Source organism: Gastrolobium bilobum, unplaced genomic scaffold (assembly GCF_033153095.1).
Source record: "Gastrolobium bilobum isolate Gb01-03AN ecotype WA unplaced genomic scaffold, APGP_CSIRO_Gbil_v1 utg20427, whole genome shotgun sequence".
Classification (NCBI taxonomy): domain Eukaryota; kingdom Viridiplantae; phylum Streptophyta; class Magnoliopsida; order Fabales; family Fabaceae; genus Gastrolobium; species Gastrolobium bilobum.
The window spans coordinates 40291-49818 of NW_026895317.1; positions in this window are offsets into that span (position 1 = coordinate 40291).

Genomic DNA, 9528 nt, shown 5'->3' on the forward strand with positions numbered 1-9528 from the left:
CAAGTTCTAGAGTTGTTCATGCTGTGAAGTTCTCTCTGAACGAAATTTTCTGTATAGGCTCAATTTCTCACAGTTCAGAGTGCATGCTTGACTTTCTCTATATATATCAAACTAATCTCTCTACTCTTACACATTGAATGAGTCATGCAATCATTTCATTTTACTCAACATGCAAGGTATAAGATTATATCCTTAATTTGATCAATCATCTAAAACTTTGATCAGTAAAATCCTCATGGAATTCCATATCAAAACTGAAATCCAAATTTTGTATCAAAACTAAAATCTAAATCACACAAGAAAACTTAGAAAAGAAAAGGATTGAGATGTTTCCCTGTTTTGGCTCATCAATTTGTGTGACATCTCCATGAAGTTGCATGTTATTCCATCACACCCAATTCCCAGATTTAAACGTTGTTGTCCCCAGCAACTAATTTAAATCTAAAACAGCAATTAATCACTGAAACACATTCATATATAACCTAATAGCATCAGTACTATCGCAATGTGCATCATGCAAAAACAGTGAATATCCCAATATGCGGAAGAGAGGTAAAAGAATATGAGAGTGTGTGAAATGAGAATGAGGGAGTAGAATATGAGAGTGTGTGAAACATATGAGATAACCGTGTAAATCATATAAATGGACCAGCACTAAAACGTTGAAATCAAGCGTTTTAGCGCTGGTCTCCAGAGACATGTGCACATTGATGTGCGTAACATTACGCTAAAACGGTCACGTCTGAACGTTTTAGCGCTCTGGATCAGAATTGCTGAAAATAATAAAAATTCAATCTTAATTATTAATGGTGTCTGTCAATGTTGAAAGAACAAATCCCCGGCAACGGCGCCAAAAAATTTTTGCGACTTTAGCAAGTGTACTAGTCATACAAGTAATAAAATGATGAGTAAAGATCGTTCCCACGAAAATTTGTTTTCAAGCACCAACTAACCATTTATAATTAAGTTGAATCAAACAATAATTTGTTGAAAGCATTGATAATTATCACTAGAATTGAATTGTATTAAGACTTGACAAAATAACTAAAATGTGAATTAGAATTTTAAAAACATGTAGTCAGAAATCAATGTCCCTCAACCATAAACTTATGCAAGAATCAATCCTATTATGAATTATCTCCCAAGTGATGTCAATCAACCTTTTTCTTATCACCAAGATGTAATCCCTTACTATCCTGGTTGATACATTAATCAAGAACCCCGATCCCTTGGTGATTCTCTTCTTAATACATACATTAAGCACTAAGATTTTAAAGATTACATCAGATTCCTAGTCCCAATCCCTTGGTGACTAGAACACTGATGATGAAAATTCTAGTTACAGAAATAATGTAAACATTCTTGTTCTACACTACTCCCTTAATGGAAAGAATTGATAAAGAATATTTCATATCATCACATAAAAGATAATCATAAATTCATCATTGAGTTCCATTGAAATCAGACTATAAAGGACTCTACTCAGACATAAGAAAAGAAATAACAAGAGAAGAGGAAAGATCAAACTCCATTGTCATGTTGTTGAATCTTCAATCTTCAATAACAATTACATAAGATATACTAAACTAATACAAGGCTAAGACCTAAGGAATTTGGAAATTTCAGAGAATGAAAAGTTAGATCAGATCTATAAAAGATCTGATCTGATCTCCCCTTCCTAAGTATCAGAGATCCCCCAAGTGTGAAGGCCCCTTGCCCTATTTATAGTTTACAATTTCAAAACTAAAATAACATCCAAAAATTGACATGGGCGCTAAAACGGTCATTGTTGGACGTTTTAGCGCTCAACTTGACGGATGCTTAACCACTTTTAACTGTCCTCAGTGCTAAAACGCTTGACTTGACCGTTTTAGCACTCGAAACCCGCATCTTTTTGAACAGCAGAGCGCTAAAACGCTTGACTTTGGCCGTTTTAGCGCTCAACACCAGCACTTTTGGGCTTCTTTTTGCAGCAGAGCGCTAAAACGCTTGACTTTGACCGTTTTAGCGCTCAGCACCAGCACTTTTAGGCTTCTTTTTGCAGCAGAGCGCTAAAACGCTTGACTTTGAATTCTCCAATTTCTTCAGAAACTTCTCCCTTCTCTCTTTTGCTTCTTGAGCTTCACTTTCCTACAAGAACAATGTAAATTTTCAACATAACTTCCAGAACTTGTATTTAGGACTTTCTAGGACATTGACCCTCTTTTCCATCTATTTAATCACACAAATTAAGCCAATTCATGCTTTAAAAACCTTATAAACCAAGGGTTTATCATGCCTCCAAATTTTCAAGGCAAATACAATAGCAGCTAGCTCCAAATCGTGCGTCGGCTAATTCTCTTAATGAGGCTTCAATTGTCTAGAAGCATAACCAACCACTCTCCTCTCTTGCATCAACACACACCCCAAACCCTTCTTGGAAGCATCACAGTATAATTCAAACTCACCTTCCGGATCAGGGAGGGTCAACACAGGAGTAGTAGTCAATTTCTCTTTAAGATCTAGAAGACATCTCTCACATTTCTGGGTCCACACAAAAGGAGTATCATTTCGTGTCAATCGGGTCAACGGCAGTACCATTGTGGAAAAACCCTCTATAAATCTACGATAATAACCAGCAAGACTCAGAAAGCTCTGGATCTCAGTCATAGTCTTCGATCGTTCCCAGTCAATTACAACATCAATTTTATTTGGATCCACTGCAAAACCCCTAGCAGAAATAACATGACCCAGAAATTGCACCTCAGATAACCAGAATTCACATTTAGACAGCTTCACATACAACTTTTTATCCTTTAATATATGCAACACAGTCCTCAGATGCTCTGTATGCTCCTCTTCACTCTTTGAATATATTAAAATGTCATCAATGAACACAATTACAAAATGGTCCAAATACGGTTTAAAAATACGATTCATATAGTCCATGAACACCGCCGGGGTATTAGTAAGCCCAAAAGGAATCACCTGATACTCATAGTGTCCGTATCTCGAACGAAATGTCGTTTTAGGCACATCCTCCGGCTTAATCCGAATCTGATGGTATCCGGACCGGAGATCAATCTTAGAAAACACACAGGCACCCCTCAACTGATCCAACAAGTCATCATACGCGGCAATGGGTACCTGTTCTTAACCGTAACTTTATTTAATTGTCGGTAGTCAGTACACAATCTCATGCTTCCATCCTTCTTTTTCACAAATATTACTGGTGCTACCCACGGAGACACACTCGGTCTGATAAAATCCTTTGCCGAAAGCTCCTCAATATGTTTCTTCAACTCAGCCAACTCCAGCGGTGACATCCGATATGGAGCCAAAGAAATAGGCCCCACACCAGGCAACAATTCAATCGAGAACTCAATCTCTCTCTCAGGTGGAAATTCCGGTATCTCATCAGGGAACACATCCACAAACTCATTAACCACCGGTATACTAGAAATCTCTATCTCCTTACCACCCATCAATCCACCCAAGAAAATATAACCCTGATCCCCAGCCTTCAAGGCTTTAACAGCTTGACACATAGACAGAAAAGGAGACAGACCCACCGAGGGCCTCTCATGTGCTAGTATCAACCTCTTCCCGCAACAATCAATCATTACGCAGTTTTGAGGCAGCCAATCCATACCCAAAATCAAATTAACAGAGGCCAGCGACAAGATGGGTGACCTCCTGGGAAGTTTTCTCGGGAAGTGTGCGAGTGAGGACAAAGCACGCTGAAAAGTCTCGAGTTAGTGTGTGGGGACAATCGTTGATTCTTGCAAGTTGCAAAGTGTTACAAGTGGTATCAGAGCAGGGCCTCTCTTCCAGTACGGTGTGGTTCGAGGACGAACCAGGCGGAAGCTGGTGGGCATGTAACATCCCGGGCGCTGACGAGGGCGAGGAGTGATCGCCGGTGCGAAAGGGCATGGTGCGAAAGGGCACAAACAAGGAGCGGCTCCTGGCAGGCTTCTAGGGACGGGGGTACATGAGTGAATCGAATCAACACCTGAAAGAGAGGGATTCCAGAGACTGTGCTGGTATGGGATGGGACGGTACAGTTGGGAATGGCTTATAAAAATTAATTTGTACTACCTATACTAACAAGATGCATCTACTTTTTGGTAGCCCAGAACGGAAGAACTCCATAGTTAAGCGTGCTTGACTTGGAGCAATTCTGGGATGGGTGACCTCCTGGGAAGTTTTCCCGGGAAGTGTGCGAGTGAGGACAAAGCACGCTAAAAAGTCTCGTGTTAGTGTGTGGGGACAGTCGTTGATTCTTGCAAGTTGCCAGGCGTTACACTCTTAACCCCAATCCCTTAGCCACATATTCAGCCACGAACGAATATATCGCTCCCGAATCAAATAAAACAGACAAATCAATATTTGACATAAAAAATGTACCTTTAACCAGATTAGGTGCCTTCTCTGTTTGCTGCACATTTGTAGTATAAACTCGTCCAACGGTAGGAGCAGATGGCACGGCCTGCAGATTCGCAGCCTGCCCCGTATTACTGTAACAATCTTTGGCAAAATGCCCAACCTTACCACATTTGAAGCAAGAATTCGGAGCCGCAATACAAGGCCCCTGATTAGAAGTTCTGTCATTAAACCCACTTCTCTGACCACCACCCCTCTTGAATTGACCCGGAGGCTGCCTTACCTGCAACCCCCTACTTCTATTAATTATTATTCTGATGGTAGCCACCTCTGTTATTATTACCAGAAGGGCAGAAGTAGACTTCGGATACCTGTTATAAACACTTTCAACCCTTTTGCACTGGGTCACTAGATCAGCAAAATTTCTCACAGCAGTATTAGACATCCTCTTAGCAATTTTCTCATTCAGACCTCTCTTAAATTTGGCAGATAAAAACTCAAGAGTCGGCAGCACTCCCCCGTAATTTGCAAAGTTCACTAATTCATTAAACTTCGCCACATAGGCATCAACAGTCATGGTACCCTGTACCAATTTATCAAACTCACTCTGCTTGGCTTCCCGAACATCCCTGGAAAAATACTCTTCATGAAATAGCCTTTCAAATAATGCCCAAGTAATTTCTTCTCCCGAATAGTAAAAGGGCAAGATGCATTGTACCACCACTTATGGGCATCCCCCTCAAGCATATAAACAGAGTAAAGTAGTCTCTGGGGATCCTGACATCTCATAACTTGGAATATTTTCTCTATCCCCATCAACCAGGTAGTCACTACCTTCGGGTCCCTTGACCCCTGAAATGCTGACGGTTTATGTTTTCTAAAAGAAATGAGCCTCTGCTCATCAGTACCTACAAATACCTGCCCAGCAACCCCAGAAGACTGAGCAACAACAGAAGGATCCACAAAGGGCTCTGGGATATAAGTAGGATCAGTAGTGTGGTGACTAGCCTCACCAGACTGACGACTAGCCCCACTCCCCTCCTGATGAGGTGTAACAGATGGCGTACGGGTGTGAGTCTCTGTAGCCGTATGTGGAGGAGAATCATCCCTCCTGTGCCAAGCCCTATCATCCCTCATCTCATTCATGAAGGCATGTATCATATCCTGATTATTTTTCATCAGGGTCTCGGTCATAGTTCTATTCGCAGCAGTCTCTTCCTGCAGTAATAGGATCTGGTGTTGCTAGACGCCCTGTACCTCGAGTTCCACTGCGACCTCATGCCCTACTCATGATATCTGTACATATAACACAAAGGAATGAGCTGATCAGACCCACACTGAGGAATCACATATACATTAATCATAAATAGTTCACAGATAGCTATGCAACACAAAATACAGTTATACATTATCAGAGTTCCCTTACAAAATTGCTCTGATACCATAAAATGTAACAGCCTGTTGTACACCAGTATTGTTAACATTAATTATGATATTAAGCGCAGTTACAATCACAGAGTTCATTTATAAAAATGCGAGTAAACTTTTTCCGTTTATTACGCGAACATTTAAACAATAAAAGCGTAATAAATAAAAGTTGTGACCGTAACTGTAAAATTTTTGCAAAATAATTATTTAAAATGCTTTTATAACTTATTTTACACCTCTCAAGTCACTAAGGGGTTTCCATAAACTCACTTAGCTAAAATCTCACTCTTACGTTTTCTACCTATCCGAACATGGTTTGGTCTTTAATTTTCTGCGGACAAACCGCATATAAGAAGTCTCCCATATTTTAGTATGTTATTCTAGACTCAATTAATTTTCTAGGAAGCTATCACATGAGTTATTTAGAGCTTGTTTGTATCGGATATCGCCATTTAAAGTTGGACAAGCAAAGCTGCCAGCTAACCCCAAAATAGCTCCAAACCTCCTTTACTCAATCAATTACTTCAGAAAATCCACTCATCCAATTGATCTCAAATTTTTATTGGAAAAACTAGACACATCAGGCTTCAATTTGATATATTATACACTTAATTTGACTAAGAAACGAAGCGGGAATAAATTTCCCAAAACTGGTCTAGAACTGCCACAGGTGCAGTAAGCAATTGGGCAGTCTGTGTTCTCTTCCTGCTACATGCTGACGCCTAACCCAGATTTTTACCAAATTTTACGACAAGATAGAGGACATCCCAGGCTTCAAAACGGCATATGGCACGTCCCTATCGGACCAATATGGAAGGAGATATACTCTCTCGAAGTTCGCCTAAATTATGCCAATTTCTAGAAATTTCGCCATAGTTTCCTTTGTTTTTACAAAAATCTCCAAGTTTGCACAAGTGATCTATGACCTCAAAATGTACCTAATAATCATTGGGTGGCACACACAAGGGCCAACAATGCCTTGGGGCTCTTGCAACCCATCACAGTTTATATTAATTTAGAGCAACAAAAGTCCACAGACCACCTAATTGACACCAACGGGTAAAATCTCCCTGTGCTTCAGGACCGCACAATAACAACAAAGAGTGTGCTAAACTATTAGCAAGAGGGGATACTGTAGCGGTTAAGAAGTTGCAGCCTTCCAAGTAGGAACTTGCCAATCCATGAGTTTACTTAAATCATATCACATTGCTTACTTTGTTAGTACTGAACACATTTCAATCATTAAGGTCCATTTGCATGCATTTCTAAACATACACATAATCGTTATCCTAGAATAGGCCTATTGCCCTTCCATCATAGTACATGCCTCCATATTACATCAATATTCATGTACATATTACAACTTCCAAATGAAATATTACAACTTACAAACCATAGCCTTCAATCACAACATAATGAATAAACCTTTAAAATGACATATGTAACTAGACTTAGGCAAAATGACATGAACAAATATGACAATGAATCTCCTCCTAAATACATATGCAATGTTCATGCTCTAAGTCTAGCCTAGGTCCAATGGCCACCAAAATGCAAAATGTATAATCCTCCAGCTAATCATCCTACAGGCTTCTTGCCCGCCGCTCCAACGCCACTGCTACCTCCTGAAATAAAGCCCCCGAGACGGGGTGAGATATACGAATATATCTCAGTAACCCAGAGGTTCTGGAGAATACTCCACCCAATGGTTCACTTTGATGCATATAAATAACATAAAATAACATCTTGAAAACGGGATAAAGCAAGGGATTTAGAGAAATTGGGGAGCATAGGGATACAAAATACGACGAAGCTGGAATGGTCAATGCCAATACCACGCAACGTCCAGCCTATTGGCTCGGTGTATAAGCCTACAGGTCTCAAACCATGGCGTGTTCCTAGAACATCCAACCAAGGCACCCTCCATCCATATACACCCGAGACTTCCTAGTGTGCTCCTATCCGGATCACACACCACGACCCTAGGTCAACTGGAACTCCCTCTCGGAGACCTATCTAGTGGAAGTCCGTAACGCCAAGGCAAACTGTCTACTGGCCAGAGACCTGGTACATCCTATGTACCAACATACATACTAAATGCATTATCATGTTATTCTACATTACTTACATACCCTCAACGGGCATGGTGGAACACACAAGGGGATCAAGCCCCAGTACCAAGAGTTACCTGTATAATCCTCTCCACGTAGCTCTAATGCAATATATTTCCTGAGCTCGTTTCACAACAGACATGCCTACACAGAGGACATTCCCAATCAATTATCGCTCATACAAACGCATGCAAGTTACTAATTCTACAAGCATGGTTCCAATTACTCACCTCAATCCCACTTGGTCCGGGACCAAGGGCAACCCACCGAGCTCACGGTTCGGGGTTCAAATCTACGTACGGCAACCTACAACAACCATGTACGAATCATCAATACACGACAAATCTATCAAAATACGAAAACATAAAAAAAAAACTCCCCCACCCTAGGTGGGTTCGGCCCTATTAGTGTTAATTTGCAATTTCTTTTTCTAAATTTTTTTTCTCATTTTCTTAGGCATCCTTAGGTTTCCAAAAGGTCATATCAAGTGCCACTTTTCATTTTAAATCATTCAAACATCGTCTTGCCTAATATTTTGCTCTAGGTTCCATTACACCACTCAACACTATCAATTATTTTCCATTGGTTTTACAACATTCCAACCACCACACAACCCATCTAATTACCATACAATACACAACACATCATCTAAATAATTTTTACAACATCAATTCCTTAATTTCTTCACAAGGCCAAATTCTACATAGGTGTACTCCAAGGGACTTTCAATCAACTTTAACTATTCCACACCTTATACAATCCTATTATATCATCATACAACCATACAACAACTCATCAACACAATCCTAACACAATTCCAAAACACAAAGTCACGGCACCATCAAAATTTTCCTAAGTTAAAAATCATATTTTTCACTAATAATTTTTATTGTATTTATAGCTCCTACACATCATTCTAAGACATATTCATCTACAAACATTTTCCATTTGAGCTCTCTAACAACACAAATCAACCAAAAATAGCCTAGGGTTCATGAAAATAAAACTCATCAATCAACCATCAAAAGATGAAGAAACTTACTCACAATTACGTCGCAAGGCTCCTCCTAGCACTCCACAAGCAATGTCTCAAGAAATAAACCCCAAAATCATAAAAATCCCAAGAATTTCGTGGCTGTAAATGCCTCTTTTCTCACAATAGAGAGGGTTTCAAGGGAAACTAATCGGTGGAACGGGTTCAGGTGGTGGTTTCCATCGAATTTCAAGACAAGAATCGTCTGATTCGGTTAAGAATCGATGAAGTTAGCAAGGAAAGAAATTTGAAACTCAAATGGTCCAAAGGGGAGCTGGTGCAGTTTTTGGTAAGAGATAGGGAGATGAGAGTGATAGTGAATAGTGTCAAGCTTAGGTGTTTAAGTGACTTTAAGTGGGGTAGGTCCCACTGCCACCTCACGCGATTTCAAACTAACTTGAATTTCCCTCCGATTCCACTAAACGTCCATAAATTCACAACTTATTTAGAAACTCTAATTTTTAACATTAACCATTGTCATTTAATTACCCTTGATCAGATGAATCCTGAGTTTTCCGGTCGTTCGAAAACTGCAGTTTTAAGCTGTTGCGCGCGCCGTAGGCATGCTTCCCCAAACTTACTAATTTCCGTGAA